Below are 19,626 nucleotides of genomic sequence, written 5' to 3'. Positions count from 1 at the left end.
AACGATTCTCCAACTCGACAATATTCCACTGCGCACTGTGTCGATATAGCCGGCCGGGGTGGCCGAGCGGTTCTAGGCGCTACAGTCTGGAACCGCGCGACCGCTACGGTCGCATGTTCGAATCCTGCCTCGGGCATGGATGAGTGTGATGTCCTTAGGTTAGTTAGGTTTAAGTAGTTCTAAGTTCTAGGGGACTGATGACCTCAGAAGTTAAGTCCCATAGTGCTCAGAGCCATTTTTTTTGTGTCGATGTAGTAAACATGCAATTCTTATCCTGCACCATAAAAAATCGCTCCTTTTGCATCATTCATATAGCTGCCGACCGCCAGACACTCGTACATATACCGCAAAGACAGACAACATAATCACATGTACCATAGGTATACTCCTCGCAGCACTAGATATTTTCCTGCAAGGTCGGGCAGTCCTCCACCGCAGCCCACGGTCACAAGTCATCCACTCCCGACGTGTGACCAGAGCGCCCTCAATGGACCGAAGTCACTCTCCAAACTGTTGTACAACGATGGGCTTGTTTCCCCTCGGACCAAAGGTGTTACTATTTCTGGCCTCGACTTGCTTGGTTGCTTGCCTTCTACACCCGTCTATAGACTCTGGGATTACAACAACATATGTAATTTCACTTGGTTTTCCAGAATATCATACTATTTACACGATACTTCTCGATATCAAGCACACAGCAATATTGCTTGCATATTGCTTGCATAGTATAATTCTGAAGATATAGACTGGAAATTATTTCTCTAGAAACCTGAAACCTTAGCGAGGTGGAGCATGCTGTAAATCACTGAGTAACTAGAACTTTATCCTGTTGGCGAAGACCTTTAATTGAGAACTCGAAAAAAAAGAGGAAACTGATATTTCCACTCGCAAATATCGATGTCGGCGATGTAACACATTCCAAATCATTCTTATAATTTACAATGTCAAATAAGGAGTTTCTCATGTCTAGAGAACCAGCAAATGTGTCTTTCACCTGCTAAATGCACACACCACAATCGATGTTCCCTCAACCAAATAAAGGCGCGAAATGTGTAGAAGCAGGCAACCAGGTAATTTACGTGGCAGGGAATAATGGTCCAGGGCAGACAGACATCCATATTGAATCTTCTAAAAAATGTGTGAAATCTTATGGGACTTAACTGCTAAAGTCATCAGTCCCTAAGCTTACACACTACTTAACCTAAATTATCCTAAGGACAAACACACACACCCATGCCTGAGGGAGGACTCGAACCTCCGCCGGGACCAGAATCTTCCAAAAATTTCCGCGACATCACGAAAGCTATTCAATACATACTAAGTATTAGTTCGCTATTCGGCCGTCTAGAGGATGAGTCGGTTAAGTCAGCTACATTCCTGCATCCCAACAGGCCTCTCCATTCGGACAGCTCCTACCATTAGCTGGAAACATGAATCATTCCCACCACAAGAATCATCCTAGGAAACGGGCCACATATATATTTTACAATGTAGTTACAGTTAAATATTACGATTGCGGTCTCACTTGGACGACATTCTACAATGAGCGAAGTATCGGAAATATACCCTGTAATGGCTGTGGCTCTGGAAATAGAAATATCTATACCATTCTTATGACTTGACATACTCTCCCCTTTGCTATCACAGTATTCCATGTCAAATCCATATCTTCCTTATGAGTGGACATAGTCATTCCCTTTGCACATGTCGTAACACACACATATACTTTACGTATAAGCCTGATGCTCAAGGCGAAACTATCACGTATTCCCTACTACTAAGTTTGATACTGCCGGTTGGAGTGGCCATGTGGTTCTAGGCGCTACAGTCTGGAGCCGAGCGACCGCTACGGTCGCAGGTTCGAATCCTGCCTCGGGCATGGATGTGTGTGATGTCCTTAGGTTAGTTAGGTTTAATTAGTTCTAAGTTCTAGGCGACTGATGACCTCAGAAGTTAAGTCGCATAGTGCTCAGAGCCATTATAATACTCCGCAAATAACTGATTGCTGGAGATACGAAATAATAGAGAAAATCAGCGATTGATGGACATGCTTCATAAGTTTTTCTTGCAAGTGGTACCACTGCATGATAGAAAGAGAGATGTAACCTTCATACAAACCGCCAGATGTTAAAGAACACCTCCGTCTGCATGTTTTGGGAGGTTGGTTCACACAGACAATCAGGGAGTGGCCTCTTGAGAAAGACAAGAAATAGGAAGAGAGTCTGGAATTTCCCAATCAACAGAATGCCGCCACTTGATGCTTTGTTTGGGGGCCTGTGAAATCGAAAGAGGCCGATATGTGGTCCATGGTCAGTAGTATTTAGTAATGTGATCTGTAATTAGAGGACTTGAAGAAGGGTACTTTCCATGATTTCTAAAATATGCAGAAATCAAACCAGTATTTAAGAAAGGCTCTAAAGATGACATGGAAAATTACTGTCCAATTTCCCTTCTTCCTCCGTTTTCTAAGATATTTGAAATGATTGTTGTAATTCAAATTCAAAATTTGTGCTACAAGTATGATGTAATCTCAAAAAATCAATTTGGATTCCAGAAAGGCAAAAGTACAATTATTGCAATCAATGAATTTGCGACTAAACTTAGTTCCACTCTGTACAAGTCACAAAAAGCTGTGGGAATATTCTGTGACATATCAAAGCATTCGACTGTGTGAATCACTCCTTACTATTATATAAAATGAAAAAATATAGAATTATGGGTATCGCCTTACAGTGGTGTAACTAATATCTAATGGAGAGAAAGCAAAGGGCTGTCATAACATCAAGCAAATGGAAATACTCCTCGAAGTGGAGAACCATCTCACAGGGAGTACCAAAAGGCTCAATTCTGTGCCCAATCCTCTTTGTTTTTTATGTAAATGACTCACCCATAAATATAAATTATCATTCAGTTTTATTTGCTGATGACACACCAGTACTTTTAGAAAATAAAAACACTGAAGAAGTTCATGAAAATGCCATAGAAACTCTAGAAAACCTAGATGTTTGGTTCCATCTAAATGCCCTAAAGCTAAATATTTCAAAAACACAACTGATGCAGTTTAAGACAAAACAATCTCGAATAAACGATATTCACACTATTCACAGAAGCCAGGAGCTAAATAAAGCAGAGCATGTTAAATTCTTAGGAATGCAATTGGACAGAAACCTATCATGGTCCTCACACACAGGTTATCTAAAAAATAAACTAAACAGCCTGGCGTTTGCTATGACAATCTTAGCCAATGTCACTAGTATACACACACAAAAAATAGTATACCATAGTTACTTTGAGTCAGTAGGGAGATACAGTATTGTCTTCTGGAGGAATGCTAGCAACATGACAAAAACATTAACTTTGCAGATAAAATTATCAGAAACATATGCAGTGAAAAGTGAAGAGAATCTTGCCGGCCATTATTAAGAGATCTTAAGATACTTAGCGCTCCCTTATTGTATCTGTATGAAATAATTCTTTTCACAAGTAATAACCCTAAACTCTTTTTGTCAAATAATTTCCAGCATAGTTCCAAAACTAGAAACAAAGAAAGCCTCACAGGCTTAATATTTTTGCACAGAGTCCACAATATATGGGAATGAAAGTATACAATAAACTGAAAGACACAAATTTTAGAAAGGTCTAAACTAAGACAGGAAAAAGAGAACTGTATAGCACCCTGATGCAGAAATGTTATTACTCTGCTGATCAAGTTTTAATGATCTGACCCTCTGAGCATGATAAAAACAATAATAATAAATAATATTCAGATTTTATTGTGAATATGTATAAAATATTGTAGTCCATGTGTAATTTATCATAGTTATAAGCTGACGAGTCTCCTGTACATAAAATCAATAATTTTACTTGTACATTATGAAACAATAAAATTCTGATTCTGATTCTGACTGGGTCGGTTTGACCTTCGTAGTGGTGCCCTGACATAGAGACACGTATGGGCGACCCCAAATGGCGACTACCATACCGCATTTCATTCCATATGTGATCTGTAGATCACTTTAGCACGGTTTAACTTTCAGTGCAATATGACTGCTGTATGCTTTTCGGTCTGTACAAAACAGATTGCCACTGAGATTCTAGTAATTTGTCTGTCTGCAGAACTCGGTTTGGAAATATGTCATGAGCTTCTAGATATGTAATTGCTCTGATTTTCCCGTCTGTACTTAGATTCCAGTATGCTTCGAAAAGTGATAAAAATTAATAATATGAGCCTTAACATCCCTCCGGCAGCAAATATAAACCAAGCCTACACAGCGTTTCGAAGCGCTATCAGAATAAAAAAGTGCCACAATTGTTTAAATATTCCACACTGCGATCGATTTCCTGACAAGTTCTTTAAATAAACCATATCCCATACACCATTTTGTATCCTGTAAAATGTTTAAATAAACAGTATTCTATACGCTGCAATCTATTTACCGATAAATTCTTTAACTAAATAAATAAACTATATTCCAAACACAGCTTGTATCGCGTAAATTGTTTAAATAAACAGTATTACAAACATTGTATAAATTGTTTAAACAATATTCCCTACACTGCAATCGATTTCCCAAAAAGTTCCTTAACCAAATAAATGAATTATTTTCCATATATTGCCTTGAATCCCATAAGTTGTTTAAATAAACAACATTCCACACACTGTCTAAATTGTTTAAAAAATGTTCCATACACTGAAATCGATTTCCCTCCAAATGAACGATCAAGTGAGACTTTTCCCGCCTGTTTCCAGGAGGGTGGAGGGGAGGCGGAGGGAAGGGGGAGTGCTGTGGGTTTCCCTGAGTGTGGATTTAATTAATCAATTTAATTAATTAGTGAATCAAATTGAAAACAAAAGTGTGCCTGTATGGGCGATGGGAGTTCCCTGAGGGATGGAGGGAGAGGAGTAGGAGGAGGGGGAAGGAGAGGGCGAACAATAGGTTAAGGACCTGTCAATTAAAAGAGAACAATATATTTATCCTAAATGTATCTTTGCCCCTGGGGTAGTCGACCCATAATGTGTGTTAATAACCCCTTTGCCCTACTACTTCCGTAAACGCCACTTCTCTCGGCTATTAAGTGAAAGACACCAGTCACTACATTGTCTGAAGTGAGAAGTAATGCCTCAAATCTGGCTTTCTCGGCAGTCTCAAGAGACTGTGGATCTTTCAATATTTAAGTCCATAATGATTTCCGAAATGGAATGTCCCATAAATGTAGCTCCAACTACCATTCCGTGCTCAAATTATGTTAATTTCCGTCGTGCGGCCATAATGACGTTGCAAACCTTTTCACATGAATCACCTGAGGACAAATGATGGCCATGCCAATACATTACCGTTTTATACCTAGTGTAGTGATATTACCGCGATCTTTATATGTGCATATCGCTAATCCATGACCTTTGCCACATCAGTATGCAACTGTAACACAAGTATGCTTGTTTCAGCCGTGGCAGGGCTGCATTTGATTTCAAGTATATGGTTCGATAATCCAGTACAAAAGTGTCTGCGGGAAAGAAAGGAGGCCAAATTTACAAACACATTTGGAGTCTGAAAAGCACAAAAGAACGATCCGAGAAGAAGCATCATCTTCAAAATTTACTTTTTTTCGTGAAACCAAGGAGTATAGGAGAAATGTGGAGTGTGCTGCTGAACGTACTTCCGCGTTTCAGCTTGTGAAGCTTCGTAATAGCTATAACGTGACGGACTGAACAGTTACTTTGATAAAACGCTGTTTTCCAGATTCCAGTATGACAGAAATGTTTTCGAGTTTAAGAACGAAAACAGAAGCAATAATGAACTCAGTACATGGTCCTCATTCTGATGAAAGCGTTATGAAGTGTTTCAAAGATAATGACATTTCTAGACTGATTCTAGACAGATTCAAAAGATAGTGGCGTTTCTACCGATAGCAACAATTGTGGGCCAGTGAAAATATTCCTAATCATTATTCAATATTTTGATTGGAAAATTGGTGATTTGTAATCCACATTAATTGAATTAAATCAACAACCTAATGGGACAGCAGACACTATCTCTTCTTTTTTAAAACTGTTGTCCAGGATAATGGGTTCCTTGATAAATGTATGGCGTTCGCAGGAGATACGTATGACACAACATTTGTGGGATTGCTTTGGGATTCAGAAGGGAAAAGCGTTTTTCCAAAACTTAAAAATACTGTTAGAAGGAAAACTTTTGACTAGGGTTGCTCATGTCCTACATAACTGCATTCATAAAACTGTGGACACATTGGAGAATGATATGGAAAATATTATTTCCGAGCTGTTTCAGGATTTCCAGAACTATACAGTCTGGACTATTTAACTTCAAATATTTTAATAATTTGTCGATACCGAATAGAAGTAGTATTGCTAATCGCTTAGCAAGATGAGGAGGTTATCGTTACTTCTGGAGATAAACAAACTCATTCACGTGTTCCCTGCTATGAAATAACACTTTCTCCCACAGTGTAAACCATCTATAATCATTAAGAAGTCCTTTGAAAATGAAATTAGCAAGATCTATCTATACCACCTACAAACACTTTCCGGTAGAGATCATTAAAACACAGCAAAATTTGAGAAAGAAGCTAATTCACTTGCTCATATTGTCCACTAATAACATGCTCACTCATCATGACCAATAAATTTATAAGAATAAAACCGGAAGTATTACTGAAAGAGAAACGTAAAAATGGACCAGACACTCAATGAGAGAAACTCACTGAAGCAGTATTTGGACTCTACGAAAGATGTATAAAATATCTCCAAATGTGGTTGACATCTATGCAAGAGGTCATGTGTTTTATGTGGACATGCCTTCAAAAATCACCTGAGTCGATGAATGTGGAACCAATCATTAAAAACGTTTTGGATAGAGGTGTTCCTGTAAATGATGTGAAGTATTTCAGTGAATTCTATGCCTGAAAAAATTTGTGAATGTAGAATATGAACATAACAATAATTTCATTAAAATTCAACCTTGCAAAAAGTGGACCATGTATTACGAGAAATTCAGACCTTCTTCCTGCCATTCAGAACAGCTAAAATTGCGCAGTTTCCTTTGCCATTACGTCCCTCAATGAGATAACAGAAACACTTTTCTCTCTAATGCATAGTCAGTGGACAAAATAGAGGAACTCCCTGTCTGCAGACACCCTTCGAGATCGTCTGCAAGTACAGTTTAATTATAAAAATTTTAGCTGCAATGAATTCCACAGCTGTCAAATGAATGATAAATGACTACTGAGACAGATAAGTTCTACAGAAAAATATTCTTGGGTTACCATTAACCAGGAGCAAATAGCAGGAAACATGTTATAGGATGTGTAATGGTTTCTAAATATAAAATATAGAAATAAAGGATATTCATAGATTGTTTACATTCTCTTGATCCATGATTGAATTGTTCTGATCCATACTCTCTGATATAAATCAGAAGACTCTGTGTTACACGCTGCTATTGCCAAACTATATGACCTAACAACAATTGGATTACAATAGTCTCATTTTAATTTCTTATACACGACACATTGGAACATGAATGTCCCTTTAATACACTTTTAGGAAATCTTATTACTTCCATATTTCATTTCTGTCATGGGAGATGATCAATACCACAGACCACTTTGGCAGGAGCGTTCTGTCTATAACACAACTTTTGATAAAATTGAAGGTGATCACTTCTACATGATTGAATAGTCCTGAAGAGACATGATAATAATAATAATGTCAAGTGATATTTCTGCTTATCCACTTCAATGTAATCGTTCCTAATGTTATTTGAGTTAAAATGTTTACAGAATTATGGCAGCTACATTGAATGAATAGTAAAAAACTAATTATTTTAATTGTACTTATAAAAAAAGAAGTCTTTGTAAAAGTAATGTCTGTAAACCCCTTATGCTATGCTAATCCTTGTTCTATGAGGACGCAATTATTTTATGCAATGTTAAATTGTTTCCTTCTTCCCTCTCTGGCATCATCACATAACAGGTATAAGTGTACTTGCTGTGACTTTTATTGATTATAACTGGGATATTACATTTAAAACTTGTTCCATTTTTTAAAACGAGAAACTTCTGAGTTCTCCTGTTTCAATAAAATCTTGCAGTTAACTTCTGGCTGTTTAAATTACGTTGGAAGCGGCTTAAACACTCTATCATTAGTTATTTTATTATTAGAAGGTCGAACCTGGATCTTAATTCAAAGTCTGGTTAACTTTATACAAAATAACTTCCCCTGAATTAACATGAACTACATACATGTCGTTCATCATCGTACACACCAGTAACCAACAATGAGTTCTTGGCCTGACACTAAAATTCAGACGTTCTACCCAAGTCAATGAATACTATTCATTTTGCAATAAGAAATAATCAGTGTTTACAAAAATTTGAATCGTAAATGAGAATAGTAGCACTTCCTCATTTGAAGTGGATCCGCTACAGTCGCAGGTTCGAATCCTGCCTCAGGCATGGATGTGTGTGATGACCTTAGGTTAGTTAGGTTTATGTCGTTCTAAGTTCTAGGGGACTGACGACCTGAAATGTTAAGCCCCATAGTGCCCAGAGCCATTTTTTTGAAGTGGATCAATTTGCTTGAGACTTCATGATACTTATATTCTGCAAACCTATTCAATTTATATGAAAGGAACTACTTAATCTCATATTTTTTCTCACCTGCAGTAGTCTAGTGCTTCTTTCAATGCTCCCTGAGCCCATAAAAGTTAATGGGTCAACAACTGGTGAACTGTCAGTGGTCCTCAATGTAAATGTTGCTACCACAGTTTTCTGGATCTGTTTGGAAAAAGTTACATTAGATTGTGATTCTATGACGACTGTCTATTTTTTCCTCATTTCCTAGGTCACTACATTCATCAGATACTCATACAGAAAGGATTCCTACAAATTATTGAGTTCAATCTATTTATTACGTAAATGGCACTCATTTTATCACTTTTCCATTCCTGATATATAGTTAACAACTGTTGAATAAAATGTCCTCTTTTTTAACTTCCAAAATATGGAAATTGTTCTCTTTTTTGCATTCCAAATATATATTATACATAAATATACCTAAGAATATGATTAAGGGGACTGATCCACGAATACCAGGGGTATCTTTGAAAAAACTGTTAGTTTTCTAAACTGTGTAACTCTTAATATTTATAAGCCCATATAATACTTACCATCTTTTAAGACATATTATCGGAACATTTTTGTGTATGAATCACAGCTTTAGCTCTCATACATTTTTCTAATTGTATTTTTTTGTTGCAAGTGAAATAAACAATGCTAATTATTTATGTACATCATAGGTACACATCACTCAAAATACAAGAAAATTGGAAGGTTTATTTTTTCCTGCAAGTTCTTTACACTATTATCTTAAAAGCAGACTACTGAAAAGATGGTACTGTCATAAACTGCGGTACAAAAAATTTTTAAGTATGATTATAAAAAATTTTGGAAATGAATTCGGGGTTTTTCTTCAAATAAGCATTTTGTTCTCAAAGTTAAGTCACTAGAGTAGTCCACTTTTTAGTTAAACATGTTATAAGACAGTATACAAAATTTCAGCTCTCTGTCTTTAATAGTTTTTAGCGGAAGTGTACCATAACATAAACTAATTTAACTTTCAGGAAATTCAAGACAAAGTTAAAACTTGCTTTTTTTATTAAACTTGCATGGTACTAATGCATCCCAGATCCATATTCAACTTGCTTCCTGTGGTGTTCTTCCTCCAATCTGTTTTTCACGCTTCTTCTTATTCGTCCTTCTTTGATTGCTTCCAACTATGATTTTTCTACTTTGAAGAGTCTCCTTCGGTCAATGGCTACGAGAGCTCCATGCATATTTAGTTTACCAGGCACTCCCCTCAGTTCCATAACATTAATGCTTAACTCTGCACCGTCATTAAAGCATAGAACAGCATCTAGCACACCTATTTTCAAAGTATTTAGTCCTACAAGAACAATTTTTAATATCTGTTCCCACATACAATTGTTGAAACTTCCATTTGGATTTTGAGTCCTACCATGTAAACATTTCTCTAATAATCTTGTGTCACTAAGATCCTGATAAATAGGTTTCATAACTTCCATTGTAGCAAATGCAAAGAATGTTTATGGTTGTAGGTCTCACCTTGAGTAACAGCCCTCTGGTAGTTATATCATGAATCAGTGCCTGGTGGGCAGAGTGCATGACATGGGTTGTCACCTGTGGAGGATTTTTGCCTTTTTAATTCACTCGAGATCATTTTTATTTTGTCTTATGGCTTGTTCATAATACTACTGTAACCTGCCTATTTTTTCGTCTGTAAGCTGGCCACATCTGCTAATGCACTTACCATCAGCTAATTTCTTTCCCTTCAAATTCCTCTTCAAGTTCCTCCATCTTGTACCTAACCTTTTCTGGAAATGTCCAACACATTCCATTTTTTCAATTTTTGTGTCAGCATAAGGTTTGGGTTCACAAACTCTTTGGTACCCCTTTGAGTCTATTTATTTATTTACACGTCAAGTTCCATAGGACCAAATTGAGGAGCAAATCTCCAAGGTCATGGAACACGTCAGTACGTGAAATTACAATGTAAAAGTAATAACAGATAAAAATAAATGTTCATGAACCTGAAAAAAGTCAATTCATAAGTTTAAGTAAATGCTATCAGCAATACAATAAGAATCAGCTTAATTTTTCAAGGAACTCCTCGACAGAATAGAAGGAGTGACCCATGAGGAAACTCTTCAGTTTCGATTTGAAAGCTCGTGGATTACTGCTAAGATTTTTGAATTTGAGTGGCAGCTCATTGAAAATGGATGCAGCAGTATACTGCACAACTTTTTGCACCAGAGTTAAGGAAGTCCGGTCCGAATGCAGGTTTGATTTCTGTCGAGTATTAACCGAGTGAAAGCTGCTTATTCTTGGGAATAAACTAATATTGGTAACAAGAAACGACAATAAGGAATGTACATATTGAGAGGCCAATGTCACAATACCCAGACTCATGAACAGATGTCGACAGAAGGTTCGTGAACTCACACCACTTATTGCACGAACTGCCCGTTTCTGAGCCAAAAATATCCTTTTAGAATGGGAGGAGTTACCCCAAAATATAATACCATATGACATAAGCGAATGAAAATAAGCAAAGTAGACTAATTTTTGTGTCGAAGTATCACTCACTTCTGATACCGTTCGAATAGTAAAAATGGCAGTATTAAGTCTTTGAACAAAATCCTGAATGTGGGCTTTCCATGGCAGCTTTCTATCTATCTGAACACCCAGAAATTTGAACTGTTCAATTTCACTAATCATATGCCCGTTCTATAAAATTAAAACTTCAGGTATTGTTGAATTGTGTGTTAGAAATTATAAAAACTGAGTCTTACTGTGACTTAACGTTAGTTTATTTTCTACAAGCCATGAACTGAGGCCATGTACTGCACTATTTGAAACCAAGCCAATGTTGCACACAGCATCCTTTACTACCAAGCTAGTGTCATCAGCAAACAGAAATATTTTAGAGTTACCCATAATACTAGAGGGCATATCATTTACATAAATAAGGAACAGGAGTGGCCCCAACACTGATCCCTGAAGCACCCCCCACTTGACAGTACCCCACTCAGATCCCACATCACAGACATTATCAACGTTGTGAATAATGACCTTTTGCTGTCTGTTGCTAAAGTAAGAGGTGAACCAATTGTGAGCTACTCCCCGTATTCTGTAATAGTCCAACTTCTGGAGCAATATTTTGTGATCAACACAATCAAATGCCTTAGTTAAATCAAAAAATATGCCAAGCGTTCGAAACTTTTTGTTTAGCCCATCCATTACCTCACAGGGAAAAGAGAATATAGCATTTTCAGTTGTTAAACGACTTCTAAAGCCGAACTGTATGTTTGATAGCAAATCATATGATACAAAATGATCAATTATCCTTACATACACAGCCTTTTCAATAACTTTTTCAAACACTGATGGCATAGAAATAGGCCTAAAATTATCTACATTATCCCTTTCTCATTTTTTATAAAGCAGCTTTACTACTGAGTACTTTAATCGCTCAGGAAACTGACCATTCCTAAAGGAAAAATTACAAATATGGCTAAATACAGTGCTAACATGTGCAGCACAGTACTTTAATATTCTGCTAGACACTCCATCATAACCATGAGAGTCCTTAGTCTTCAGTGATTTAATTATTGACTCAGTCTCCCTCTTGTGTGTATCACAGAGGAGTACCTCAGACATCAATCTCAGAAAGGCATTTGCCAAGAAAGTTATATGATTTCCTGTAGAAACTAAATTTTTATTTAATGCACGAGCAATGCTCAGAAACTGATTGTTAAATACTGTACATATATCTGATTTCTCAGTAACAGAAATACTTTTACTGTGAATTGACTTTATATCATCGACCTTGTGCTGCTGACCAAACACTTCCTTCACAACTGACCATATGGTTATAATTTTATCCTGTGAATTAGCTATTCTATTTGTATACCACATACTCTTTGCCTTCCTAATAACATTTTAAGCACTTTACAATACTGTTTGTAATAGGCTACTGTAGCTTGATTATGAGTACTTCTAAAATTTTTATATAATTCCCACTTTGTTCTACATGATATCCTTATCCCACTAGTCAGCCATCTGGGCTGCCCATTACTGCTAGTACACCATTTAGAATGTTCTAATGGAAAGCAACTCTCAAAGAGCATGAGAAATGTGTTATGGACAGCACTGTATTTATCATATATGTTATCGGCACTATAAACATCCTGCCACTCTTGTTCCTTGACAAGTTTTAAAAAACTCTCTATTGCTGTTGGATTAACTTTCCTACATAATTTGTAATTAAATATGACATTGGTTTGAGTACAAAAGCCTTTTAGTGTTAAAATTTGTGCATCATGGTCTGAAAGACTGTTCACGCTTTTACTAACAGAATGCCTATCTAGTAATGAAGAATGAATAAAAATATTGTCTATGACAGTGCTACTGTTCCCCTGCACCCTAGTTGGAAAAAACACAGTTTGCATCAGATCATATGAATTTAGGAGATCTACCAACATCCTTTTTCTTGCACAATCATATACAATATTAATATTGAAGTCTCCACATATAACTAGTTTCTGGTACTTCCTAAAAAGTGAATCAAGAAGCCTCTCTAGCTTGAGCAAAAATGCTCTGAACTCAGAGTTAGGGGATCTATAAACACCAACAATTAGAAGTTCAGTTTCACTAAATTCAACTAACGCTGCACAACTTTCAAATATCTGTTCTGTGCAGTGTAATGACACGTCTATGGACTGAAATGGAATACTGTTCTATACGTACAGAGCCACTCCCCCACCCCACAGGGAATTCCTCGAGAAACAGCCAGCCAATCTGTAGCCTGGTAAAGGCTACAATTATCAAATTATTTAAGTGGTGCTCTGATATACCAATAATTTCAGAGTCAACATCTATTAGCAGTTCACTAACTTTATCTCTAATACCTCTCATATTTTGATGAAATATATTAATTCCTTCTCTACTTCGAAATATTACATCCTCTGAAGGTAAGCCCTTTAGTTAGAGGGACTTCCTTTAAGCAGGTTTATGTATCCGCTGACTTCAATCTAAAAAAGGTGCAGCTTTAACACCAACTACTACAGAAATTTTTCCATGAGTCACACCACCACCACCACCCACTACACTGTCACCTGTAAGCTTATCCAGCCTCCCCTTCTCAAATCTATTGAGGTGCAGGCCATGCCTAGTGAAACCAGATCTACTGACACCCAACTGGAACCACTGAGATGTGACCCATGTCCTCTGCCATCAGTGCCCACCCCAACCTCAGGTTAACGTGCCTAACAGCCGCATTAAGGTGAGGCCGATCATGACGCTGAAACAGTTGCACAAAATGCACATTAGTGCCGCCAGTGTGAGTAGCTATCTTAACCAAGTCACCACTGACGTCATATTCCCCGTCCCTATCGAGACTGTTTCCTGGTCCATCCACTATCACTACCTGATCCTCCTTCCCAAAATTCTTACGTAACTCCCCAATGCTTTCAGTCACCTGAGCCAACCCTGCACTAGGCTTCACAGTGCTGGTGAGCTGGTGCTCACTCCCCAACACTTCTTGCAACTGCTGGCCCACACCTCTACCGTGGGAACTATCTAGCAGCAGAACCTTCTTTCTGCTAGACTTTGCAACTAACCTAGACCTCCTAATTGCTGAGGACTGCTGCAAGTTCCCTACATCTACATCTACACGAGTCACCTCTCCACTCAACTCTGACAGTTGGTCATACCTATTGCGTGTATGCAAAGTAAAACTGTCTGAATACCTACTCTTCCTAGCTGCCTTCTTGCCAGGAAGCTGCCTTCTTGCCAACTGCCAGTTCCCATTCCCCACCAACCTTCACCCTCCTCAACCTATCTAGTTCCTCCTTTGCGCATTGTAACTGCACCTGAAGGGCATTGATCTTACCCTCCTGTTCCTCTGTCAACTTGTTTCTACTACAGTTTCTGCATTCCCAGGAGAGGATCTCTCTAAAATGACCACTGGCTTCCCCACTGCATTCCCCCCAATGAAAATAGTTTGAACAAATCCCACACCGTAATCCACTACTCACAAACCTACAACAGAGTCCACACTTCTCACTCATGGTAAAATTTTACAGTTACTGAAAAAAACCATACATCTACGTTACCAAAGTTCAGTTACACCAGCAGAACTATTCAAGAACTAACAATAATGGTCTCGAAATTCTCTGCCTACTAAGAAATCAACTACTTGTATTAATAATACTACACCACAGCTAATACCAATTATCAACAAAACTTCACAATTAGCTAAAACCAAAAAATTCAAATGGCCACTGTAACACTAAGCGAAGTTAAAACACTGAATGAAATTTATACTGAAATATTTCACTAGAAACAATAATAAACGTCAGTTTAAAACTAAAGCACGAAATTTACTAAACGACTTCAACGCACAGAAAACTCTAAAAAAAACACAGCGAGCGAACGATTACAAAAGTTTATTAAGTCGTTATTTCGCCACAAACGGCACGCAACACCGCTGAAATCTATTAAATTTAATAACTGTATTACAGAGCACAAATAAGTGTGTCAGTACTTAGCTTTATGACCGCTACAGCTGCAGTGCACGCCGCAAAATGAATACATCATACCATATTTTTCCACTGACCTGTGAAATATCTTCACAACACCTTCAAATTCCATCACTCCACTATAACGACTGAAATTAATCAAACATTTATTATTTTCAGTTTCAGTAGCACAGCCATGACAGCACTTGGTAATACATTTCACATTTACATTGTTTAACACCAAACTTCTTAATTCTTCCCATTGCTTGCAAGTGGAATAAGAAACTCATGTACGCAATTACTTCGCTGTGCACAAAATATTCGCGCCAAAACAACAGCAAACAATGACGAAACTGTCTGTATAAACAAAAGATAAGCAACTGTAAAGCTTTCGCAGGTTAGCGAATTTAAGGGACTAAAAGGTCATAAAAACGAAACAAATGAGAGCAAAACATTTTTTAAACAGAACTCACCGTGTGCCATTGGGACGTCGAGGTGCGTGCAGCCACTTTTAAATTCCTCTAATTCTGGTACTTTCTGTGGTCCATTTTCCTAGAAGTAAACTTTTTCGCATTCCGAAAACTACAGAGAAGTTCTTAAGACAAAAGTTAAGAAACAGATTTTTCGACAGCTATTCACGTACAAGTAAGGGATGTGAATGGTGGAAAGGAAGATGGCGAACAGAAATATTTGAGAGTCAACCCTCACTAAGACTGAATTTATTAGGGGACTGATGACCATATATGTTAAGTCCCATAGTGCTCCGAGCCATTTGAATTTATTACATGATATAATTCACATGGAATACACAGCATAACATTTGACTAAGAATAAAATTTACACACTCCCTCATGTCCACATGTCAGGCTTAAATGTAGTTACAAGGAAGCAATGGCATAGATGACCTCAAAAATAATTATTTGAAAGTTGGAAATTCATGCTAAAAGGGAAAATAATCCTGCATTAATATTAAAGTGGACACATTCAACGTAGTAACAGAAAGGAATAAAGCTCCCTGTTTTGTATCACAAGAGAGCAAGAGGCCACATTACAGAGCTGCTTAAGGCGAAGTCAAGTCTTTCCTATTAAACGTAATATATTTCGCCATTTCCTTGGTATTTAAAAATCGTTGTATAGACTGGGACTCATTCCGCACAGAATTGTTTATCTCACTCATTAATAAGACCAATACATGCATTGTTTCCTCATTTAGTACACATGGCGACCACCTAGACAAAAACCCCTGCTCCAGTAACAAAGGTACAAAATTCAAATCTCGCGATTGAAACATTAAGATTACTTGGTTATCGCTGCAGGCTATTATTCACACCGAGCAGATGCAAACTTTAACTTGCGTTAGCTTTGCACAGGACTCATTACTCGAAATCATCACCCTGTTTGCACCAAGGGACCAAATGTATATCAGCATTGTTAGGTTCCCGACTATAGAAAAGCAACTTATTTAAACAAATTCAGTTTCCCAATTGAAGGAACACCAGTGCTGATGGCACATAGTCCACTTTAACATAAACATAAAAAGAAATCTAATTCAAACGCCATCCAGGAGAACTGATCAAAAAGAACTGCAAAAATTCGAAACAACGAACACTCCCGAATCCTTAAGGAAACAAATGAAGCAGTTTCCCAACCAAAACGAGAGTATGTCCTCACTAACCGAAACACAAAGATGTACCAAAACTTGTTCTGAAGAACATCATGGTTACTGCACCGGTGTCCGGAACAAGACTAAGGATCCTGAAGCACTGGCCAGTGGCTTTCGCCAAGGGAACCTGATGTTCTTTTTAAGGTGGGTGTGGTGGACAGCCGAGGCTCCCAGACATGGAAGAGCAGCAAATGCTCTGATTCGCAGAGAATCAAACTTGGTCAACCATTAAAAAAGGACAACCATCGTCAGATGCCATGAAGACCAGTCGCTTTACTGAAGGAAGTGAGGTTGGTTCGCATTACCAATATTTTACAGAGAAAACAATGTGAATGCTTTGACTAAAAAATAAGCACTTTGCTGGGCCTCTTTGGAGAAGCCCAGCAAGATGGGCAATACACTACGAGACAACACAAGGGAGTCTCTGTTTCCCTCACTGACAAGTTCAAACACGTACACTCACACATTCGTACGAGGATTGGAATTTAAATAGCGGCAACTATTTATTCACAACTGATACAAAACAGTTACATGTTAGCACATGTTACTGTCCTTCAAAGTAGTCACCAGCATTGTGTAGAACCCGTTGCCAGCGATGTGGAAGGCGTAGTATACCGTTAGCAGAGCCTGTTCTGTTGATGGTGCGAATGGAGGGGTCTAAAGTTATGGTGATTCTCGTGTACGACTGTGATGGTGTTATCCTAACGCATTACGTTCCTCCACGGCAGATTGTCAATGCATAATATTACTGTTCGTTTTTGGAGCATCACCTGCGACCAGCTTTGCGAAAGAAGCGGCGACATTTTCTACGCAACCCACCCATCATTTTGCACGAGAATGCGCGGGCGCATACAGCGCAAGTTGTGGCTACTCTGTTCGGTCGATGGGACTGGGAAGTACTGTACCATCCACCATATTCCCGGGGCTTAAGTCCTCGTGACTTTGATTTGATTCCGAAGATAAAGGAACCACTTCGTGGCATTCGCTTCAGAACTGTTCCAGAGAATCGACAGGCAGTAGACCGCTCCATTCGCACAGCCTCTGCTAATGGTATACTAAGCCTTCCACATCGCTGGCAACGGGTTTTACACAACGCCGGTGACTGCTTTGAAGGACAGTAACAAGTGATAACACGCAACTCTTTTGTATCGGTTGTGAATAAATAGTTGCCACTATTAAAGTTCCTACCCTCGCACTTGCAGACAGTACTTTCAGATATGGAATGGATGAGAAAAGGATGCTGGTGATTACACAAAATAAATATTGTCACGTTCCAAAATAAATATTGTCACATGTAATACGGCGAATGTGAATGGGTTATAAGAAAGCTTGAGGACACAGGCAGATAGAGAATTAAACAGTCAATTTTACAGGCACTACAGTCATGGACATAAATGTCTCTTGCAATATTCTAAATTTTGTATCCCGCCTGGATAGGCGGCGCGTGGATCTGCTCCTGTGAACTGCTTCGGCAATATAGGCCGAGAGCGAAGGACGCGAGTAGGAGCAGGAAAAGGTGAAGTACTTCGGTACTGACTGTAGATTTTACAAGTTTACTACAGGCAAAAATATGAGTACATAAGTGGTTACTTACCTTTGGCTGAGATGAGCATGTAGGTGCGAAGCTGTACAGGTATAAAGCTAACAGCTACTAGATGTTACAAAGGCAAAATCTGTAGTGGCACGCCCACTATGAAATAGAGACAATGTTGCTTGGTCGTGTGCTCGTGATCAAATGGGCTGAATGTGGAGCGGCGCTCGTCGAGCTCCACAGCGTCGGCTAGAGGGCGCTGTGGTCGGCGTTGTTCGTCCTACGAGAGCGCACCTACGTTGTGGCATCGTAGCTATCGATACCACACCAAAAATTTAAAGATTTTAAGTAGGACAGTCCTGACCCTATTGCTGTGTGAAATAACCATCTCTCTTCGTTGATACAGTACATCAACTTTACGCAATAGCAAGTTAATAAGATAACACACTCTGACAAAGATGTACTTTCAGTATTTCGAGGTTCTATAAGCATGCTGCACTTGGAGGATGGTATGCAATTCCTCATCCAGATTCAAGACAAAAGTTTATCCAGCAAAATCTGATCAGATGCATTTGAAAACACATATACGAAAATGAGGAGCGCATCAGAACGTAGAGAGAAACTGTTATCACCCCACCCTATTGTACCAGCTGTCGTAGCTGACTGAGTAGACTGGTGGGAGCTCTATCCCATATCTACCGTGGAGATACGGGCCGAGTCCCTGCCAGGTTCTTTTCTTATTTTTTCAGCACCCTTTTCCTAGTTCTTGTCGTTTATAAGCAGCACATCAATTTTTCACATGACAATGGCCTGTCACATGACAGTGGGGTCCTTTAAATTGCATGCACGTGTCTACTTTCAGCGCAGTGCACAACCGTAAATGGTCCTTCAAAGTTCATAGAAGGCATCTTTCCTATGGAGCACACAAACGATGGAAACGTCTATGGACACATACACTAGGTGCGTCCGATGACTAAGCTGCTGCTGTTGCTGGCGTGTGTGCTGCACGGTACCCTTAAAGGGGCCGTCCTGATAAGAACATTCTTCGTCGTCTGGAGCACGCGTTAGGGAAATGGGTAATCTTCGACCACGAGTAATGGACAGAGGTCATCCAAGGACTAGACTTATTCCACAAACAGAGGACATGATTCTCGAAACCGTCCATCAGTCACCTCAGCGAAGTACACATGATACTGAAAAGCAGTTCCAGATATGTCAAAGACTGGTTGTTGAAGTGTTGTGCAATGAAGAACTGCATCCACATCATTATAGTTAACACTAGCGGCCAGAAGATCACATTCGGGAAGTCCATT

The sequence above is a fragment of the Schistocerca serialis genome, chromosome 7, assembly GCF_023864345.2.
Source record: "Schistocerca serialis cubense isolate TAMUIC-IGC-003099 chromosome 7, iqSchSeri2.2, whole genome shotgun sequence".
Taxonomy (NCBI): Eukaryota; Metazoa; Arthropoda; class Insecta; order Orthoptera; family Acrididae; genus Schistocerca; species Schistocerca serialis.
This window is presented reverse-complemented; position numbering follows the sequence as displayed.